This window comes from Phodopus roborovskii, unplaced genomic scaffold, assembly GCF_943737965.1.
Source record: "Phodopus roborovskii unplaced genomic scaffold, PHOROB, whole genome shotgun sequence".
In the NCBI taxonomy this organism is placed as follows: Eukaryota; Metazoa; Chordata; class Mammalia; order Rodentia; family Cricetidae; genus Phodopus; species Phodopus roborovskii.
Window position 1 is genome coordinate 25,001 of NW_026125820.1, and position 24,498 is coordinate 49,498.

The following is a 24,498-nucleotide window of genomic DNA, read 5'->3' on the forward strand; positions in this document are numbered from 1 at the left end:
TTAGGGTTGGATTACGGTTAGGGTTAGGGTTGGCAGCAATGTAGTATTACTTTCTCTTGCTCTGTCACAGAATGATCCTGGACCGTTGCAGCACTCTCTCACTTTGAGAATGCACTCACTTAGAATGGAGAGTAGTCTCGCACATTGAATAAGGACTTTAGCTGAGTCCAAATCTGACGCTCCGTGTCACAGAAATATCAAACTCGTTTCAGCACAGTGACAAAGTGAAAAAACACTCTCAGTGTCAGAGCAGACACACACTACGATTTTGCAGTGCTACAATGTACGAACCACTGACACACTGGTTCACTCCCTTCATAATCACTATGTTAGCCAACTACCGTGATGTCACATTTTACTCGTTCAATGTCACATTTCATCTACATTGTTTCCTTACTCATCTGCAATGTGTCCGAAAACACTCAGAATGTCCCAATACTAAAGCGCTACTTCCCAACACTCAACAATAATGTCACACAGAATTATCAGCCTCAGAGCTTTGTGGCACAGTGAGTCGAAAGACTACCACTAACAATGCACTCATAATGTGATTTCCATCACTCACGCTAATAGTCTTAGGATGGCACAGTGAATTGACGTTCTGATCCTGTATTGCATGAAATCACATAGTTTTCTTGTTCTGAAAATTTGTAATTGTACTCAAGAACAGAAAGAAAGCACTGTCACCCACTCTCTATCTGCCGTCTCAAACATTTTCACGGTATCCTCAATCATGCTTTTTACTCATGTGCCATAGTAGTGACTCATAGAAACACAACATTCACAAATACTATCTCAGAACTCTAGGGTAGTGTCATTTTCTCCCTCTCATCTTAGGTGTAGGAAGAGTGTGGGGTGAGGAAGAAGTGTTCGTTTTAGCGTTAGTTTTTGTACTAGTGTTTCTGTTAAGGATAGGATTGTATTAGTATTACAACTCGGTTTCAGTTTCAGTTTTGCTTTAAGGTCAGGATAGTGATAGGGTTAGGCTCAGGGTTAGGGTTAGAGTTAGGGTTGGCTTACGGTTAGGGTTAGAGTTGGCAGCAATGTAGTTTTACTTTCTCTTGCTCTGTCACAGAATGATGCTGAGTTACCGTTGCAGCACTCTCACACTTTGAGAATGCACTAACTTAGAATGGAGAGTAGACTCGCACATTGAATAAGGACTTTAGCTGAGTCCAAATCTGACGCTCCGTGTCACAGAAATATCATACTCGTTTCAGCACAGTGACAAAGTGAAAAAGCACTCTCAGTTTCAGAGCAGACATACACAACGATTTAGCAATGCTACAGTGTACGAACCACTGACACACTGGTTCACTCCCTTCACAATCACTGTGTTAACCAACTAACGTGATGTCACATTTTTCTAGTTCAATGTCAAGTTTCATCTACATTGTTTCCTAACTCACCTGTGATGTGTCCAAAAACACACAGAATATCCCAATTCTAAAGCGCTACTTCCCAACACTCAACAATAATGTAACACCGAATTATCAGCCTCAGAGCTTTGTGGCACAGTGAGTCGAAAGATTACCACTAACAATGCACTCATAATGTGATTTCCGATCACTCACCCTAATACTCTTAGGATGGCACAGTGAATTGACGTTCTGATCCTGTGTTGCATGAAATCACATAGTGTTCTTGTTCTGGAAATGTTGTAATTGTACTCAAGAACAGAACGAAAGCACTGTCACCCACTATCTGCCGTCTCAAACATTTTCACGGTATCCTCAATCATGCTTATGGTACACTCGCATGTGCCACAGAAGTGACTCATAGAAACACAACATTCACAAATACTATCTCAGGATCTAGGGTAGTGTCATTTTCTCCCTCTCATGTTAGGTGTAGTAAGAGTGTGGGGTGAGGAAGAAGTGTTCGTTTTAGCGTTAGTTTTTGTGCTAGTGTTTCTGTTAATGTTAGGATTGTAATAGTATTGCAACTCGGTTTCGGTTTATGTTTTGCGTTCAGGTCAGGATAGTGATAGGGTTAGGGTCAGGGTTAGGGTTAGAGTTAGGGTTGGCTTACGGTTAGGGTTAGGGTTGGCAGCAATGTAGTTTTACTTTCTCTTGCTCTGTCACAGAATGATGCTGAGTTACCGTTGCAGCACTCTCACACTTTGAGAATGCACTCACTTAGAATGGAGAGTAGACTCACACATTGAATAAGGACTTTAGCTGAGTCCAAATCTGACGCTCCGTGTCACAGAAATATCAAACTCGTTTCAGCACAGTGACAAAGTGAAAAAGCACTCTCAGTTTCAGAGGAGACACACACTAAGATTTTACAGTGCTACAGTTTACGAACCACTGACACACTGGTTCACTCCCTTAACAATCACTATGTTAGCCAACTAACGTGATGTCATATTTTTCTCGTTCAATGTCACATTTCATCTACATTGTTTCCTAACTCACCTGCGATGTGTCCAAAAACACACAGAATATCCCAATACTAAAGAGCTACTTCCCAACACTCAACAATAATGTCACACAGAATTATCAGCCTTAGAGCTTTGTGGCACAGAGGGTCGAAATACTACCACTAACAATGCACTCATAATGTGATTTCCATCACTCACGCTAATAGTCCTAGGATGGCACAGTGAATTGTCGTTGTGATCCTGTGTTGCATGAAATCACATAGTTTTCTTGTTCTGGAAATGTTGTAATTGTACTCAAGAACAGAAGGAAAGCACTGTCACCCACTCTCTATCTGCCGTCTCAAACATTTTCACCGTATCCTCAATCATGCTTACGTGCCATAGAAGTGACTCATAGAAACACAACATTCACAAATACTATCTCAGGATTCTAGGGTAGTGTCATTTTCTCCCTCTCATGTTAGGTGTACGAAGAGTTTGGGGTGAGGAAGAAGTGTTCGTTTTAGCGTTAGTTTTTGTGCTATGTTTCTGTTAATGTTAGGATTGTAATAGTATTGCAACTCGGTTTCGGTTTATGTTTTGCGTTAAGGTCAGGATAGTGATAGGGTTAGGGTCAGGGTTAGGGTTAGAGTTAGGGTTGGATTACGGTTAGGGTTAGGGTTGGCAGCAATGTAGTATTACTTTCTCTTGCTCTGTCACAGAATGATCCCGAGTTACCGTTGCAGCACTCTCTCACTTTGAGAATGCACTCACTTAGAATGGAGAGTAGTCTCGCACATTGAATAAGGACTTTAGCTGAGTCCAAATCTGACGCTCCGTGTCACAGAAATATCAAACTCGTTTCAGCACAGTGACAAAGTGAAAAAACACTCTCAGTGTCAGAGCAGACACACACTACGATTTTGCAGTGCTACAATGTACGAACCACTGACACACTGGTTCACTCCCTTCATAATCACTATGTTAGCCAACTACCGTGATGTCACATTTTACCCTCGTTCAATGTCACATTTCATCTACATTGTTTCCTTACTCATCTGCAATGTGTCTGAAAACACGCAGAATGTCCCAATACTAAAGCGCTACTTCCCAACACTCAACAATAATGTCACACAGAATTATCAGCCTCAGAGCTTTGTGGCACAGTGAGTCGAAAGACTACCACTAACAATGCACTCATAATGTGATTTCCATCACTCACGCTAATAGTCTTAGGATGGCACAGTGAATTGACGTTCTGATCCTGTATTGCATGAAATCACATAGTTTTCTTGTTCTGAAAATGTTGTAATTGTACTCAAGAACAGAAAGAAAGCACTGTCACCCACTCTCTATCTGCCGTCTCAAACATTTTCACGGTATCCTCAATCATGCTTATGTGCCATAGTAGTGACTCATAGAAACACAACATTCACAAATACTATCTCAGAACTCTAGGGTAGTGTCATTTTCTCCCTCTCATCTTAGGTGTAGGAAGAGTGTGGGGTGAGGAAGAAGTGTTCGTTTTAGCGTTAGTTTTTGTACTAGTGTTTCTGTTAAGGATAGGATTGTATTAGTATTACAACTCGGTTTCAGTTTCAGTTTTGCTTTAAGGTCAGGATAGTGATAGGGTTAGGCTCAGGGTTAGGGTTAGAGTTAGGGTTGGCTTACGGTTAGGGTTAGAGTTGGCAGCAATGTAGTTTTACTTTCTCTTGCTCTGTCACAGAATGATGCTGAGTTACCGTTGCAGCACTCTCACACTTTGAGAATGCACTAACTTAGAATGGAGAGTAGACTCGCACATTGAATAAGGACTTTAGCTGAGTCCAAATCTGACGCTCCGTGTCACAGAAATATCATACTCGTTTCAGCACAGTGACAAAGTGAAAAAGCACTCTCAGTTTCAGAGCAGACATACACAACGATTTAGCAATGCTACAGTGTACGAACCACTGACACACTGGTTCACTCCCTTCACAATCACTGTGTTAACCAACTAACGTGATGTCACATTTTTCTAGTTCAATGTCAAGTTTCATCTACATTGTTTCCTAACTCACCTGCGATGTGTCCAAAAACACACAGAATATCCCAATTCTAAAGCGCTACTTCCCAACACTCAACAATAATGTAACACCGAATTATCAGCCTCAGAGCTTTGTGGCACAGTGAGTCGAAAGATTACCACTAACAATGCACTCATAATGTGATTTCGATCACTCACCCTAATACTCTTAGGATGGCACAGTGAATTGACGTTCTGATCCTGTGTTGCATGAAATCACATAGTGTTCTTGTTCTGGAAATGTTGTAATTGTACTCAAGAACAGAACGAAAGCACTGTCACCCACTATCTGCCGTCTCAAACATTTTCACGGTATCCTCAATCATGCTTATGGTACACTCGCATGTGCCACAGAAGTGACTCATAGAAACACAACATTCACAAATACTATCTCAGGATCTAGGGTAGTGTCATTTTCTCCCTCTCATGTTAGGTGTAGTAAGAGTGTGGGGTGAGGAAGAAGTGTTCGTTTTAGCGTTAGTTTTTGTGCTAGTGTTTCTGTTAATGTTAGGATTGTAATAGTATTGCAACTCGGTTTCGGTTTAAGTTTTGCGTTCAGGTCAGGATAGTGATAGGGTTAGGGTCAGGGTTAGGGTTAGAGTTAGGGTTGGCTTACGGTTAGGGTTAGGGTTGGCAGCAATGTAGTTTTACTTTCTCTTGCTCTGTCACAGAATGATGCTGAGTTACCGTTGCAGCACTCTCACACTTTGAGAATGCACTCACTTAGAATGGAGAGTAGACTCACACATTGAATAAGGACTTTAGCTGAGTCCAAATCTGACGCTCCGTGTCACAGAAATATCAAACTCGTTTCAGCACAGTGACAAAGTGAAAAAGCACTCTCAGTTTCAGAGGAGACACACACTAAGATTTTACAGTGCTACAGTTTACGAACCACTGACACACTGGTTCACTCCCTTAACAATCACTATGTTAGCCAACTAACGTGATGTCATATTTTTCTCGTTAATGTCACATTTCATCTACATTGTTTCCTAACTCACCTGCGATGTGTCCAAAAACACACAGAATATCCCAATACTAAAGAGCTACTTCCCAACACTCAACAATAATGTCACACAGAATTATCAGCCTTAGAGCTTTGTGGCACAGAGGGTCGAAATACTACCACTAACAATGCACTCATAATGTGATTTCCATCACTCACGCTAATAGTCCTAGGATGGCACAGTGAATTGTCGTTGTGATCCTGTGTTGCATGAAATCACATAGTTTTCTTGTTCTGGAAATGTTGTAATTGTACTCAAGAACAGAAGGAAAGCACTGTCACCCACTCTCTATCTGCCGTCTCAAACATTTTCACCGTATCCTCAATCATGCTTACGTGCCATAGAAGTGACTCATAGAAACACAACATTCACAAATACTATCTCAGGATTCTAGGGTAGTGTCATTTTCTCCCTCTCATGTTAGGTGTACGAAGAGTTTGGGGTGAGGAAGAAGTGTTCGTTTTAGCGTTAGTTTTTGTGCTAGTTTCTGTTAATGTTAGGATTGTAATAGTATTGCAACTCGGTTTCGGTTTATGTTTTGCGTTAAGGTCAGGATAGTGATAGGGTTAGGGTCAGGGTTAGGGTTAGAGTTAGGGTTGGATTACGGTTAGGGTTAGGGTTGGCAGCAATGTAGTATTACTTTCTCTTGCTCTGTCACAGAATGATCCCGAGTTGCAGCATCTCTCACTTTGAGAATGCACTCACTTAGAATGGAGAGTAGTCTCGCACATTGAATAAGGACTTTAGCTGAGTCCAAATCTGACGCTCCGTGTCACAGAAATATCAAACTCGTTTCAGCACAGTGACAAAGTGAAAAAACACTCTCAGTGTCAGAGCAGACACACACTACGATTTTGCAGTGCTACAATGTACGAACCACTGACACACTGGTTCACTCCCTTCATAATCACTATGTTAGCCAACTACCGTGATGTCACATTTTACTCGTTCAATGTCACATTTCATCTACATTGTTTCCTTACTCATCTGCAATGTGTCTGAAAACACGCAGAATGTCCCAATACTAAAGCGCTACTTCCCAACACTCAACAATAATGTCACACAGAATTATCAGCCTCAGAGCTTTGTGGCACAGTGAGTCGAAAGACTACCACTAACAATGCACTCATAATGTGATTTCCATCACTCACGCTAATAGTCTTAGGATGGCACAGTGAATTGACGTTCTGATCCTGTATTGCATGAAATCACATAGTTTTCTTGTTCTGAAAATGTAATTGTACTCAAGAACAGAAAGAAAGCACTGTCACCCACTCTCTATCTGCCGTCTCAAACATTTTCACGGTATCCTCAATCATGCTTATGTGCCATAGAAGTGACTCATAGAAACACAACATTCACAAATACTATCTCAGGACTCTAGGGTAGTGTCATTTTCTCCCTCTCATGTTAGGTGTAGGAAGAGTGTGGGGTGAGGAAGAAGTGTTCGTTTTAGCGTTAGTTTTTGTGCTAGTGTTTCTGTTAATGTTAGGATTGTAATAGTATAGCAACTCGGTTTCGGTTTATGTTTTGCGTTAAGGTCAGGATAGTGATAGGGTTAGGGTCAGGGTTAGGGTTAGAGTTAGGGTTGGCTTACGGTTAGGGTTAGGGTTGGCAGCAGTGTAGTATTACTTTCTCTTGCTCTGGTACAGAATGATCCCGAGTTACCGTTGCAGCATCTCTCACTCTTTGAGAATGCACTCACTTAGAATGGAGAGTAGACTCGCACATTGAATAAGGACTTTAGCTGAGTCCAAATGTGACGCTCCATGTCACAGAAATATAAAACTCGTTTCAGCACAGTGACAAAGTGAAAAAGCACTCTCAGTTTCAGAGCAGACACACACAACGATTTAGCAGTGCTACAGTGTACGAACCACTGACACACTGGTTCACTCCTTTCACAATCACTATGTTAGCCAACTAACGTGATGTCACATTTTTCTAGTTCAATGTCACATTTCATCTACATTGTTTCCTAACTCACCTACGATGTGTCTAAAAACACACAGAATGTCCCAATACTAAAGCGCTACTTCCCAACACTCAACAATAATGTCACACAGAATTATCAGCCTCAGAGCTTTGTGGCACAGTGTGTTGAAAGACTACCACTAACAATGCACTCATAATGTGATTTCCATCACTCACGTTAATAGTCTTAGGATGGCACAGTGAATTGACGTTCTGATCCTGTGTTGCATGAAATCACATAGTGTTCTTGTTCTGGAAAGGTAATTGTACTCAAGAACAGAACGAAAGCTCTGTCACCCACTATCTGCCGTCTCAAACATTTTCACGGTATCCTCAATCATGCTTATGGTACAGTCGCATGTGCCACAGAAGTGACTCATAGAAACACAACATTCATAAATACTATCTCAGCATCTAGGGTAGTGTCATTTTCTCCCTCTCATGTTAGGTGTACGAAGAGTTTGGGGTGAGGAAGAAGTGTTCGTTTTAGCGTTAGTTTTTGTGCTAGTGTTTCTGTTAGTGTTAGGATTGTAATAGTATTGCAACTCGGTTTCGGTTTAAGTTTTTCGTTAAGGTCAGGATAGTGATAGGGTTAGGGTCAGGGTTAGGGTTAGAGTTAGGGTTGGCTTACGCTTAGGGTTAGGGTTGGCAGCAATGTAGTTTTACTTTCTCTTGCTCTGTCACAGAATGATCCTGAGTTCTGTTGCAGCACTCTCACACTTTGAGAATGCACTCACTTAGAATGGAGAGGAGTCTTGCACATTGAATAAGGACTTTAGCTGAGTCCAAATCTGATGCTCCGTGTCACAGAAATATCAAACTCATTTCAGCACAGTGACAAAGTGAAAAAACACTCTCAGTGTCAGAGCAGACACACACAACGATTTTGCAGTGCTACAGTGTACGAACCACTGACACACTGGTTCACTCCCTTCATAATCACTATGTTAGCCAACTACCGTGATGTCACATTTTTCTCGTTCAATGTCACATTTCATCTACATTGTTTCCTTACTCATCTGCAATGTGTCTAAAAACACACAGAATGTCCCAATACTAAAGAGCTACTTCCCAACACTCAACAATAATGTCACACAGAATTATCAGCCTCAGAGCTTTGTGGCAAAATGAGTCGAAAGACTACCACTAAGAATGCACTCATAATGTGATTTCCATCACTCACGCTAATAATCTTAGGATGGCACAGTGAATTGACGTTCTGATCCTGTGTTGCATGAAATCACATAGTTTTCTTGTTCTGGAAATGTTGTAATTGTACTCAAGAACAGAAGGAAAGCACTGTCACCCACTCTCTATCTGCCGTCTCAAACATTTTCACGGTATCCTCAATCATGCTTATGTGCCATAGAAGTGACTCATAGAAACACAACATTCACAAATACTATCTCAGGACTCTAGGGTAGTGTCATTTTCTCCCTCTCATGTTAGGTGTAGGAAGAGTGTGGGGTGAGGAAGAAGTGTTCGTTTTAGCGTTAGTTTTTGTGCTAGTGTTTCTGTTAGTGTTAGGATTGTAATAGTATTGCAACTCGGTTTCGGTTTAAGTTTTGCGTTAAGGTCAGGATAGTGATAGGGTTAGGGTCAGGGTTAGGGTTAGAGTTAGGGTTGGCTTACGGTTAGGGTTAGGGTTGGCAGCAATGTAGTTTTACTTTCTCTTACTCTGTCACAGAACAATGCTGAGTTACCATTGCAGCACTCTCACACTTTGAGAATGCACTCACTTAGAATGGAGAGTAGTCTCGCACATTGAATAAGGACTTTAGCTGAGTCCAAATCTGACGCTCCGTGTCACAGAAATATCAAACTTGTTTCAGCACAGTGACAAAGTGAAAAAGCACTCTCCGTTTCAGAGCAGACACACACAACGATTTAGCAGTGCTACAGTGTACGAACCACTGACACACTGGTTCACTCCCTTAATAATCATTATGTTAGCCAACTAACGTGATGTCATATTTTTCTCGTTCAATGTCACATTTCATCTACATTGTTTCCTAACTCACCTACGATGTGTCTAAAAACACACAGAATGTCCCAATACTAAAGCGCTACTTCCCAACACTCAACAATAATGTCACACAGAATTATCAGCCTCAGAGCTTTGTGGCACAGTGAGTCGAAAGACTACCACTAACAATGCACTCATAATGTGATTTCCATCACTCATGCTAATAGTCTTAGGATGGCACAGTGAATTGTCGTTGTGATCCTGTGTTGCATGAAATCACATAGTTTTCTTGTTCTGGAAATGTTGTAATTGTACTCAAGAACAGAAAGAAAGCACTGTCACCCACTCTCTATCTGCTGTCTCAAACATTTTCACGGTATCCTCAATCATGCTTATGGTACACTCGCATGTGCCACAGAAGTGACTCATAGAAACACAACATTCATAAATACTATCTCAGGATCTAGGGTAGTGTCATTTTCTCCCTCTCATGTTAGGTGTAGGAAGAGTGTGGGGTGAGGAAGAAGTTTTCGTTTTAGCGTTAGTTTTTGTGCTAGTGTTTCTGTTAGTGTTAGGATTGTAATAGTATTGCAAATCGGTTTCGGTTTCAGTTTTTCGTTAAGGTCAGGATAGTGATAGGGTTAGGGTCAGGGTTAGGGTTAGAGTTAGGGTTGGCTTATGGTTAGGGTTAGGGTTGGCAGCAATGTAGTTTTACTTTCTCTTGCTCTGTCACAGAATGATGCTGAGTTACTGTTGCAGCACTCTCACACTTTGAGAATGCACTCACTTAGAAGGGAGAGGAGACTCGCACATTGAATAAGGACTTTAGCTGAGTCCAAATCTGATGCTCCGTGTCACAGAAATATCAAACTCATTTCAGCACAGTGACAAAGTCAAAAAGCACTCTCAGTTTCTGAGGAGACACACACAACGATTTAGCAATGCTACAGTGTACGAACCACTGACACACTGGTTCACTCCCTTCATAATCACTGTGTTAGTCAACTAACGTGATGTCACATTTTTCTCGTTCAATGTCACATTTCATCTACTTTGTTTCCTAACTCACCTACGATGAGTCTAAAAACACACAGAATGTCCCAATACTAAAGAGCTACTTCCCAACACTCAACAATAATGTCACACAGAATTATCAGCCTCAGAGCTTTGTGGAACAATGAGTCGAAAGACTACCACTAACAATGCACTCATAATGTGATTTCCAACACTCACGCTAATAGTCTTATGATGGCACAGTGAATTGACGTTCTGATCCTGTGTTGCATGAAATCACATAGTTTTCTTGTTCTGGAAATGTTGTAATTGTACTCAAGAACAGAAGGAAAGCACTGTCACCCACTCTCTATCTGCCGTCTCAAACATTTTCACGGTATCCTCAATCATGCTTATGTGCCATAGAAGTGACTCATAGAAACACAACATTCACAAATACTATCTCAGGACTCTAGGGTAGTGTCATTTTCTCCCTCTCATGTTAGGTGTAGGAAGAGTGTGGGGTGAGGAAGAAGTGTTCCTTTTAGCGTTAGTTTTTGTGCTAGTGTTTCTGTTAGTGTTAGGATTGTAATAGTATTGCAACTCGGTTTCGGTTTCAGTTTTGCGTTAAGGTCAGGATAGTGATAGGGTTAGGGTCAGGGTTAGGGTTAGAGTTAGGTTTGGCTTACGGTTAGGGTTAGGGTTGGCAGCAATGTAGTTTTACTTTCTCTTACTCTGTCACAGAACAATGCTGAGTTACCATTGCAGCACTCTCACACTTTGAGAATGCACTCACTTAGAATGGAGAGTAGTCTCGCACATTGAATAAGGACTTTAGCTGAGTCCAAATGTGACGCTCCATGTCACAGAAATATCAAACTCGTTTCAGCACAGTGACAAAGTGAAAAAGCACTCTCAGTTTCAGAGCAGACACACACAACGATTTAGCAGTGCTACAGTGTACGAACCACTGACACACTGGTTCACTCCCTTCATAATCATTATGTTAGCCAACTAACGTGATGTCACATTTTTCTAGTTCAATGTCACATTTCATCTACATTGTTTCCTAACTCACCTACGATGTGTCTAAAAACACACAGAATGTCCCAATACTAAAGCGCTACTTCCCAACACTCAACAATAATGTCACACAGAATTATCAGCCTCAGAGCTTTGTGGCACAGTGAGTCGAAAGACTACCACTAACAATGCACTCATAATGTGATTTCCATCACTCATGCTAATAGTCTTATGATGGCACAGTGAATTGACGTTCTGATCCTGTGTTGCATGAAATCACATAGTGTTCTTCTTCTGGAAATGTTGTAATTGTACTCAAGAACAGAAAGAAAGCACTGTCACCCACTCGCTATCTGCCGTCTCAAACATTTTCACGGTATCCTCAATCATGCTTATGGTACACTCGCATGTGCCACAGAAATGACTCATAGAAACAAAACATTCACAAATACTATCTCAGGACTCTAGGGTAGTGTCATTTTCTCCCTCTCATGTTAGGTGTAGGAAGAGTGTGGTGTGAGGAAGAAGTGTTCGTTTTAGCATTAGTTTTTGTGCTAGTAGATTGTAATAGTATTGCAACTCGTTTTCGGTTTCAGTTTTGCGTTAAGGTCAGCATAGTGATAGGGTTAGGGTTAGGGTTAGGGTTAGAGTTAGGGTTGGCTTAGTGTACTGTAGTTTTACTTTCCCTTACTCTGTCACAGTACGATGTTGAGAAACAGCACTCCAACTCTACCATCGCAGCACTCTACCACGTTGGGAATACATTCACTTAGACTGAGAGTCTCACCTATAGAATAAGGACTTTAACTGAGTCCAAATCTGACGCTTTGTGTCACAGTTATATCAAACACATTTCAGCACAATGACAAGTGAAAAAGCACTGTCAGTGTCATAGCAAACACACACCATATTTTAGCAGTGCTTCAGTGTACGAACCACTGACACAGAGGTTCACTCCCTTCACAAACTCTATGTTAGCCAAGTAACATCATGTCAAGTTGATCTCGTTCAAGGTCACATATCAACAACAGTGTGTCCTGACTCACATATGTTGTGTCAAAAAACGCTCAGAATATCCCTATACTAAAGAGCTACTTCATCCCTCAACAATAATGTCACACAGAATCTATCAGCCTCAGAGCTTTATGGCACAGTGATTCTTGAGTGTATCACTAACAATGCACTCACAATGTGCTTTCCATCACTCACACAAATAGTCTCATAATGGTCCAGTGTGTTCACGTTCTCATACAGTTTTGCATGAAATAACATAATCTTCTTGTTCTCACAATTCTGTCATTGTACTCAAACACAGAAAGAAAGCACTGTCACCCACTCTCGAACGGCCGTCTCCACCATTTTCACGGTATCCTCAATCATGCTCACAAACACTCGCAAGTGCCATAGATGTAACTCATAGAATCACAAGATTCACACATACTAGCTCAGGACTCCAGAGTGGTGTCAGTTTCTCCCTCTAATGTTATGTGTAGGAATAGTGTGGGATGTGGAGGAAGTGTTCGTTTCAGCGTTAGTTTTAGTGCTAATGTTACTGTTAGTGTTAGGATTGCAGTAATATTTCCATTAGGTTTCGGTTTCAGTTTTGCGTTATGGTGAGCATGGGGATAGGGTTAGGGTTAGGGCTGGGTTAGGCTTAGGGTTAGGGTTAGGGTTAGTGTTAGGGTTAGCGTTAGGGTTAGCATCAATATTGTAGTTTTACTTTCCCTTACTCTGTCACAGTACAATGCCGAGATACAGTACTCCAACTCTACCGTCGTAGCACTCTACCACGTTGGGAATACATTCACTTAGACTGAGAGTCTCGCTCATTGAATAAGGACTTTAACTGAGTCCAAATCGGACGCTTATTGTCACAGCGATATCAAACACACGTTCAACACAATGATAAGTGAAAAAGCACTGTCATTGTCAGAGCAGACACACACAATGTTTTAGCAGTGCTACAGTGTAGGAACTATTGACACACAGGTTCACTCACTTCACAAACACTATGTTAGCCAACTAACGTCATGTCAAGTTTATCTCGTGCAATGTCACATATCATCAGCAGTGTTTCCTGCCTCACATACATTGTGTCAAAAAACTCAAAGAATATCCCAATACTAAAGTGCTACTTCATCCCGCAACAATAATGTCACACAGAATCAATCAGCCTCAGAGCTTTATGGCACAGTGATTCAAAAGTCTACCTAACAATGCACTCATAATGTGATTTCCATCACTCACGCTAATAGTCTCATTATGGCCTAGTGTGTTCATGTCCTGTTCCTGTGTTGCATGACATCACATTGTGTTCTTCTCAATATTTTGTCATTGTACTCAAGCACAGAAAGAAAGAACTGTCACCCACTCTCTAACAGCCATAACAAACATTTTCGCGGTATCCTCAATCATGCTCAGGGTACATTCGCAAGTTCCACAGATGTAACTCATAGAATCACAACATATCACATACTATCTCAGGACTCTAGAGAAGTGACAGTTTCTCCCTCTCATGTTAGGTGTAGGAACAGTGTGGGATGAGGACGAAGTGTTCGTTTTAGCCTAATTTTTATTGCTAGTGTTACGGTTAATGATAGGAATGCAATAGTATTCCCATTAGGTTTCAATTTCAGTTTGCCTGAAGGTGAGGATAGGGTTAGGGTTAGTGTAGGGTTAGGGGTAGGGGTAGGGGTAGGGTTAGGGTTAGGGTTGGGTGAGGGTTAGGTCTAGCCTTAGGGTTAGGGTTAGGGTTAGAGTTAGGGTTTGGATTAGGGTTAGGGTTAGGGTTAGGGTTAGGGTTAGGGTTAGGGTTAGCAGCAATGTAGCTTTACTCTCCCTTACTCTGTCACACCATGATTCTGAGAAACAGCATTCCAATGTTACCTTCCCAACACTGTTCCATGTTCAGAATACTTTCACCTAGACTGAGAGAGTATTCTTTCCCAATGAATAAGCTCTTTAGGTGTGTCCAAATCTGACCCTCGTGTCACAGCGATATCAAACACAAGTTTCACCACAATATCAAGTGAAAAATGCACTCTCAGTGTCAGAGCAGACACATACAATGTTTAAGTAGTGCTGCAGTGTACAAACCACTGACACACAGACACACAGGTTCACTCCATTCACAAACACTATGTTAGCCAACTAACATCATGTGAACTTTATCTTGTTCAATGTCAGAAATCAACAACAGTGTTTCCTGACTCACATACATTGTGCCAAAAAATGCACAGAATACCCAACAATAAAGTGCTGCTTCCCTACCGTTAACAATAATGTCACAGAGAATCTGTAAGCCTCAGAGCTTTATGGCACAGTGATTCGAAATTCTACCACTAACAATACACTCATAATGTGATTTCCATCATTCATGCTAATAGTTTCATTATGGCCTAGTGTGTTCATGTTCTGTTCCTGTGTTGCATGAAATCACATACTGTTCTTGTTCTGAATCTCTCATTGTACTCAAGCACAGAAAGAAAGAACTGTCACCCACTCACTAACAGCCATCACAACCATTTTCACATTATCCTCAATTATGCTCAAGGTACAGTCGCAAGTGCCATAGATGTAACTCATAGAATCACAACATATCACATACTATCTCAGGACTCTAGAGAAGTGTCAGGTTCTCCCTCTCATTTTAGGTGTAGGAACAGTGTGGGATGAGGACAAAGTGTTCGTTTTACCCTTAGTTTTAGTGCTACTGTTACTGTTAGTGGTAGGATTGCAATAGTATTCCCATTACATTTCGATTTCAGTTGTACATTAAGGTGAGGATAGGGATGGGGTTAGGGTTAGGGTTAGGGTTAGAGTTAGGTTTAGAATTAGCAGCAATGTAGTTTTATTTTCTCATACTCTGTCACAGTACGATGCTGAGAAACAGCACTCCAACTCTACCGTCACAGCACTCTACAACGTTGGGAATACATTCACTTATACTGAGAGAGTAGTCTCATCCATTGAATAATTACTTTCACTGTGTCCAAATCTGACGCTTCATGTCACAGCGATATCAAACACATGTTTCAGCACAATGACAAGTGAAAAATCACGCTCAGTGTAAGAGCAGACACACACAATGTTTAAGCAGGGCTACAGTGCACAACACACTGACACACAGACACACAGGTTCACTCCCTTCACAAATACTGTGTTAGCCAATTGTGAAGTTTATGTCATTCAATATCACAAATAATCAATAGTGTTCCATACTCACATAGTGCCAAAAAAAAAAAAAGCACAGAATACCCAATACTAAAGCGTTACTTCCCAACCCTCAACAATGATGTCACACAGAATCAATCAGCCTCAGAGCTTTATGGTACAATGTATGTAAATTCTACCACTAACAATACACTCATAATGTGATTTCTATTACTCACACTAATAGTCTCATTATGGCCTAGTATGTTCACGTCCTGATCCTGTGTTGCATGAAATCACAGTGTTCTTGTTCTCGATATTCTGTCATTGTACTCAAGCACAGAAAGAAAGCACAGTCACCCACTCTCTAACAGCCATCACAACCATTTTCATGGTATCCTCAATCATGCTCAAGGTCCACTCGCAAGTGCCATAGACGTAACTCCTAGAAGCACAACATTCACACATACTATCTCAGGACTCTAGAGTAGTGTCAGTTTCTCCCTCTCATGTTAGGTGTAGTAATAGTGTGGGATGAGGAGGAAGTGTTCCTATCAGCATTAGTTTTAGTGCTAGTGGTACTGTTAATGTTAGGATTGCAATAGTATTCCCATTATGTTTCGGTTTCAGTTTTGCATTGAAGATAGGGATAGGGTTTGGATTAGGGTTGGGTTAGCAGCAATGTAGTTTTACTTTCTCTTACTCTGTCACAGCATGATCCTGAGAAACAGCACTCCAACTCTACCGTCGCAGCACTCTACTACGTTGGGAATACATTCACTTAGACTGAGAGAGTAATCTTGCCCATTGAATAAGGACTTTAGCTGTGTCCGAATCTGATGCTTCGTGTCACAGTGATATCAAACACGTTTCTACGCAATATCAAGTGAAAAATCACTCTCAGTGTAAGAGCAGACACACAAAATGTTTAAGTAGTGCTTCAGTGTACGAAACACTTACACAAGACACACAGCTTCCCTCCATTCAAAAACACTATGTTAGCCTACTATGGTCATGTCAAGTTTATCTTGTTCAATCATCAACAGTGTTTCCTGGCTTACATACGTTGTGCCAAAACATGCACAGAGTACCCAACACTAAAGCCTACTTCCCAACCCTCAACAATAATGTCACACAGAATCTATAAGCCTCAGAGCTTTATGGCACAGTGATTCGAAATTCTACCACTAACAATACACTCTTAATGTGATTTCCATCACTCACACTAATAGTCTCATTATGGCCTAGTGTGTTCACATCCTGTTCCTGTGTTGCATGAAATCACATACTGTTCTTGTTCTCGAAATTCTATCATTGTACTCAAGCACAGAAAGAAAGCACTGTCACCCACTCTCTAACAGCCATCACAACCATTTTCACGGTATCCTCAATCATGCTCACGGTACACTCGCAAGTGCCATAGATGTCACTCATAAAATCACAACATTCACACATACTATCTCAGGATTCTAGTGTCAGTTTCTCCCTCTCATGTTAGGTGTAGGAATAGTTTGTGATGAGGAGGAAGTGTTCATATCAGCGTTAGTTTTAGTGTTAGTGTTACTGTTAGTGTTAGGATAGCAATAGTATTCCCATTAGTTTTCGATTTCAGTTTTTAGTGAAGAAGAGGATAGGGATAGAGTTAGTTTTAGGGTTAGGGCTACCGTTAGGTTTAGGTTTAGGGTTAGGGTTAGGTTTAGGGTTAGGGTTAGCAGCAATGTAGTTTTATTTTCTCATACTCTGTCACAGTACGATGCTGAGAAACAGCACTCCAACTCTATCATCTCAGCACTCTACCACATTGGGAATACATTCACTTAGACTGAGAGTCTCCCCCATTGAATAAGGACTTTAAATTAGTCCAAATCTTACCCTTCGTGTCACAGCGATATCAAACACATGTATCAGCACAATGACAAGTGAAAAAGCACTGTCAGTGTCAGAGAAGACACACACAATGTTTAAGCAGGGCTACAGTGTACGAACCACTGACACACAGACACACAGGTTCACTCCTTCACAAACACTATGTTAGCCAACTAACATCATGTGAAGTTTATCTTGTTCACTGTCACAAATCATCAACAGTCTTCCATACTCACATTGTGCCAAAAAAAAAAAAAAACACAGAATACCCAATACTAAACCGCTATTTCCCAACTGTCTACAATAATGTCACACAGATCTATCAGCCTCAGAGCTTTATGGTACAGTGTATGTAAATTCTACCACTAACAATACACTCATAATGTGATTTCCATCACTCACGCTAATAGTCTCATTATGGCCTAGTGTGTGCACTTTCTGTTCCTGTGTTGCATGAAATCACATAGTGTTCTTGTTCTAGAAATTCTGTCTTTGTACTCAAGCACAGAAAGAAAGCACTGTCACCCACTCTCTAACAGCCATCACAACCATTTTCACAGTATCTTCAATCATGCTCATGGTACACTCGCAAGTGCCATAGATGTCACTCATAGAATCACAATATTCACACATACTATCTCAGGATTCTAGTGTCAGTTTCTCACTCTCATGTTAGGTGTAGGAATAGTGTGTGATGAGGAGGAAGTGTTCGTATCAGCGTTAGTTTTAGTGCTAGTGTTACTGTTGGTGTTAGGATTGCAATAGTATTCCCATTAGGTTTCAGTTTCAATTTTTTGTTAAGGTGAGGATAGGGATAGGGTTAGGGTTAGGGTTGGGTTAGCAGCAATGTAGTTTTACTTTCTCTTACTCTGTGACAGCACGATGATGAGAAACAGCACTCTAACTCTACCGTCGCAACACTCTACCAAGTTGGGAATACATTCACCTAGACTGAGAGAGTAGTCTTGCCCATTGAATAAGGACTTTAGCTGTGTCCAAACTGATGCTTCATGTCATAGTGATATCAAACACAAGTTTCACCACAATATCAAGTGAAAAATGCACTCTCAGTGTCAGAGCAGACACACACAATGTTTAAGTAGTGCTACAATCACACAGAAACACAGCTTCACTCCATTCACAAACACTATGTTAGCCAACTAAGGTCATGTCAAGTTTATCTCTTTCAATGTCACATATCATCAACAGTATTTCCTGGCTCACATATGTTGTGCCAAAACACGCACAGAATACCGAACACTAAAGCGCTACTTCCCAACCTTCAACAATAATGTCACACAGAATCTATAAGCCTCAGAGCTTTATGGCACAGTGATTCGAAATTCTACCACTAACAATGCACTCATAATGTGATTTCCATTACTTACGCTAATAGTCTCATTATGGCCTAGTGTGTTCACGTCCTTTCCTGTGTTGCATGAAATCACATACTGTTCTTGTTCTCAAAATTCTGTCATTGTACTCAAGCACAGAAACAAAGCACTGTCACCCACTCTCTAACAGCCGTCACAACCATTTTCATGGAATCCTCAGTCAAGCTCATGGTACATTCGCAAGTGCCATAGAGCTGGAGCAAGTGCTGGAGCCTGATCGCTGACACCCATCCCTGGGCCCTTGCCTGCATTGAGACATCCTAGAGAGCATAGACCATGAAGAGCTAGAAAAATCCAACCTCTGACCCTCATAAGGCCACCAAGGAAGTACCATAGAGAAGGGGAGAGACCCCACCAACACTTACTGGGAGAAGCTATGGGAAGATGGCAATACAAGAAAACACCTAACAACAGAAAGACCAGCATGACACCACCAGAATCTAGGGAATCTACACCAACTAGATCTCAACACAACAACAAAGCAGATGAAGCAGAAGGGAATGCCTTAAAAATTATCGTCATAAAAAATGATAGAGGCCCTCAAAGAAAATGTGAGAAAATCCCTTAAAGAAATGGAAGAAAAAACAAACATAAAATGGAATAAATGAACAGATTTCCTAATGAAAGTAAAGAAAGTGTAGACAGCCAAGAAAAAACAATTAAGCAGGTGAAGGAAACAGTTCAAGACTTGAAAACTGAAAACGAGAAAATAAAGGCAACACAAACCGAAGGAATGCTGGAAATAAATAAACTGGGCAAAAGATTGGGAACTACAGATGCAAGCATAACCAACAGAATTCAAGAGATGGAAGAGAGAATCTCAGGCGCAGAAGATAAACTAGAAGAAATAGATTCATAGACCAAAGAAAATCGTAAATCCAACAAATCCTTAACAAAAAACATCCAGAAAATGTGGGACACTGTGAAAAGGCCAAACCTAAGAATAACATGCATATAGGAAGGTGAGGAAGCCCAGCTTACAGGTGCCAAAAACATATTCAACAAAATCATCAAAGAAAACTTTCCCATTGTGAAGAGTACATGCCCATGAAAGTACAAGAAGCATACTGAACCCCAAATATGCTGGACCAAACAAAAAAGACCCCTCGACATATAATAATAAAAACACATAACATACAGAATAAAGAAAGAATATTAAGAGCAGAGAAGGAAAAAGGACAGGTAACATATAAGGGCAGACCTATCAAAATAACACATGATTTTTCCATGGAAAACTGCAAGGCCAGAAGGTCCTAGATAGATGTTCTACAAGTACTAAGAGTCCACAGATGCCCGCCCAGCCTAATATACCTAGCAAAACTCTCAAACACTATACATAGACAAAACAAGATATGTAATGAGAAAACCAGATTTTCCCAGTGAATATATACAAATACGGCCCTACAGAAAATATTGGAAGGAAAACTCCAACCAAAGGAAGTTAACTACACCAACAAATATATAGGAAACAGGGTAAAGCAGGACAAATATATTCACAATACCACCGCCAACAATAAATCTAAAACAAACAAACATCAAAAATCAATGGTCCTTACTCACTCTCAACATTAATGGTCTTAACGCACCTATAAAAAGACACAGGCTAACAAAATGGATATGAAGACAGAATGCATCCTTCTGCTGCATACAAGAAATACATCTAAGCTTCAAAGATAGACATTACCTCAGGGTAAAGGGTTGGGAAAAGACACTAGTCACCAAAACTCCAAATAATCCTATTAAAAAATGGGGTACAGAACTGAAGAAAGAATTCTCAATAGAGGAAATCAAGAAAAGCTGAAAGACACTTCAGAAAGTGGTTAACATCCTTAGCTATCAGGGAAATGCAAATCAAAACAACTTTGAGATGCCATCTTACTCCTGTCAGAATGGCTAAAATTAGAAACACCAATGACAACTCATGCAGGAGAGGATGTGGAGAAAGGGGAACACTGTAGAGAGCCACCGGTGCCATTCCCGAAGATGGTGCCGGTTTCCTGTCCATAAGCCAGCAAGGCGCGGATGTGCGATCAACGTCATGGGGTGACGGTTACGACCGTTGCAGGCTGCAACTGTCAGTAACGGACACAGCTCCTCTGCAACTGTCAGTAACGGACACAGCTCCTCTATATAAGCAGAGCCCTTTTTCCTCCTCGGGGTCTTCCCTCAACTTGCTGTAATGAGCCACGCAATAAACATAGCTGCAGAAGAATCCTGTTGTTGAGCGTCGTTCTTGCAGGCAAGGCGATAGCGCTTGACAGAACACTCCTCCACTGCTGGTGGAAGTGCAACTTGTACAGCCATTTTGGATATCAGTATGGCAGTTCCTCAGGAAAATGGGAATTTGTTTACCACAGGACCCTGCAATCCCCCTCTTAGACATATACCCAAATGATCCACATCCATGCAATAAAGATATGTGCTAAACTATGTTCATAGCAGCATTATTAGTAATAGCAAGTACCTGAAAGCAACCTAGATGCCCCTCAACTGAAGAATGGATAAAGATGTGGCACATCTACACAATGGAATACGACTCTGCAGAAAAAAAATTAATGGGATCTTGAAATTCGCAGGCAAGTGGATGGCACTTGAAGAAACCTTCCTGAATGAGGTAACCCGGTCACAAAACAGGAACATGGTATGTACTCACATATGTATTTTAGACCTAGAGCCAAGGATCACCATCACCAGAGGAAGTAGGATACAAGGTGTATTCTAAGAGATTCATATAAAGTCCCTCACAGAAGGGGGAAGGGACAAGTCCCATAGAGCTCATGGGAAGTGGGGGAGCAGTGAATGGAGAGAGAAGTAAGAGAAAGAGAGGGGAAGAGAGAAAAGCACTTGTGACTAGCAAGATTAAGTCAGGGTGGGAATAGAAGACAGGAGAGAGAGAGAGAGAAAGAGAGAGAGAGAGAGAACATAAAAGAGGGAGCCATTATTGGTTTGAAGAGAAAATTGAACCTAAAGAAAGGTCTAGAGACCTACAAGAGTGTCACCAACTAACAATTTGAGCAACTGTGGAAAGGCTAACATAAATGCCCTTCCCGGATAGTGAGATCAACAACTAACTTATCCATGGAGACCTCATCTAATACCTGTTGGAAACAGAATGAAACACCCATACCTAAACACTGAGTTTAACTAGAATCCAGATACAGATGGAGAGGACAATACTGGGTTGTGGAAACACATAGAGATAGCTGACCTGAAAAAGAAGGAACTGACGGGCCCCCAGACTGATAGCTGGGAATCCAGCATGGGACTGACTCAGGCCCTCCTGAATATGGGTCTCAACTAGAAGGACTGAGCAGTCTAAGGGACCTCACACAGTGGAACCAGGATGCAAAAGGACCTTGCAAACACATCCCCCATGGAGGGATACTGCCTTAACCTAGAGACAGGAGAGAAGTCCTAATCCCTACTTCAAATGACCTGACAGATCTACATGACCCCACCTTGATGGAATTGCCCTGCATGTGGAATTGGGGTGGGGGGATGGGAGGAGAGGGTGGTCAGAGGGCATGTGAGGGGGCAGAGAGGGTAAAAGGAAGGGAGGCAGGGATGGAGGGAGGGAGAGAGAGGGACCTGGAATCGACATGTAAAATAATAAATTAAATTAAAAAATTAAAATAAAAAATGATAAAAAAAGAAACACCTAACAATAGAAAGACAAGCATGACACCACCAGAATCTAGGGACTCTACACCAACTACATCTGAACATATGAAAGCAGATGAAGCAGAAGAGCATGACTTAAAAAATATCTTCATAAAAATGAAGAGGCCCTCAAAGATGATATGAAAAAAATCCCTTAAAGAAATGGAAGAATAAACAAACAAAATAATGGAAGAAATAGAGGAAAAGACCATACAAAAATGCAAAAAATGAACAAATCTCTTAAAGTAAGAAAAGCCAAGAAAACACAATCAAACTGTTGAAGGAAACAACTCAAAGAGTTCAAGACTTGAAAACTGAAATGGAGACAATAAAGAAAACACAAACCTTGGAAATAGAAACACTGGGCCAACAATCGGGCACTACAGATGTAAGCATCACCAACAGAATATATGAGATGGAAGAGAGAATCTCAGGTACTGAAGATAAACTAGAAGAAATAGATTCATTGACCAAAGAAAATCTTAAATCCAACAAATCTTTAACACAAAACATCCAGAAAAGGTGGGACACCATGAAAAGGCCAAACCTAAGAATAATAGGCATAGAAGAGGGTGAGGAAGCCCAGCTCAAAGGTACAGAAAACATATTCAACAAAATCATTGAAGAAAACTTTCCCAATCTGAAGAAGGACGTGCCCATAAAAGTTCAAGAAGCATACCGAACACAAAATAGACTGGACCAAAGAAAAAAGACCTGTCAACACATAAAAATCAAAACATCTAACATACAGAATAAAGAAAGAATATTATGAGCAGCAAAGGAAAAATGACAGGAAACATATAAAGGCATATGTATCAAAACTATATATGACTTCTCTGTGGAAACTCTCAAGGCCAGAAGGCCCAGGATAGATGTTCTACTAGTACTAAGAGCCCACGAATGCTCACCCATGCTACTACACCCAGAAAATCTTTCAATTACTATAGATGGTGAAAATGAGATATTTAATGACAAAGCCAGATTTTCATAATAAGTATCTACAATTCCAGCCCTACGGAAAGTTCTGGAAGGAAAGCTCAAACCCAAGGAAATTATCTATGCTCACAAAAACATAGGGAATAGATAATCCCAATTCACCAGTACCCAAGGGTAAAGCAGGGCAAATATATTCACAATAACAGCACCAACAACAAACCTAAAACAAACAAGCATTAACAATTAATGGTCCTTAATTTCCCTCAACATTAATGTTCTTAACTGGCCTATAAAAATACACAGGCTAACAGAATGGATACGAAGACAAAATCCATCCTTCTGCTGCATACCAGAAACACATCTAAGCTTCAAAGACAGACATTACCTCAGGGTAAAGGGTTGGGAAAAGATCTTCCAATCAAATGAACCCAAAAACAAGCAGGTGTGGCTATCCAAATATCTAACAAGTTAGAATTCAAACCAAAATCAATCAATAGAGATGAAGATGTCATTTCGTGTTCATCATAGGAGAAATCCATCAGCATAAAGTCTGAATTCTGAACATCTATGCCCCAAATACAAAGGTACCCACATTCATAGAAGAAACGCTACTAAATCTCAACACTTACATAAAACCTCACACACTCATTGTGGAAGATTTCAACATGCCACTCTCACCACTAGACAGGACCACAAGACAGAAATTTAACAAAGAAACTAAACAACTAAGAGAAGTTATGTCTCAATTGTGTTTAACAGATATCTATAGAACATTCAATTCAAACACGAAATCATACACCTTTTTATTTGCTCCACATGGAACCTTCTCTAAAATCGACCACATACTAGGCAACATAACAAACCTCAACAGATACAAAAAATTAGAATAGTCCACCATGCTTTAAAGTTGGAATTCAACAACAATACAAATCACAGAAACCCTACAAACTCCTGGAAACTGAACAATGCGCAATTGCACCATACTTGCGTCAAAGAAGAAATAAAGAAACTAAGGCTGAGAATGAGGACACAACATACCCAAATTTATGAGACACCTTGAAAGCAGTGATATGAGGGATATTCACTGCACTAAG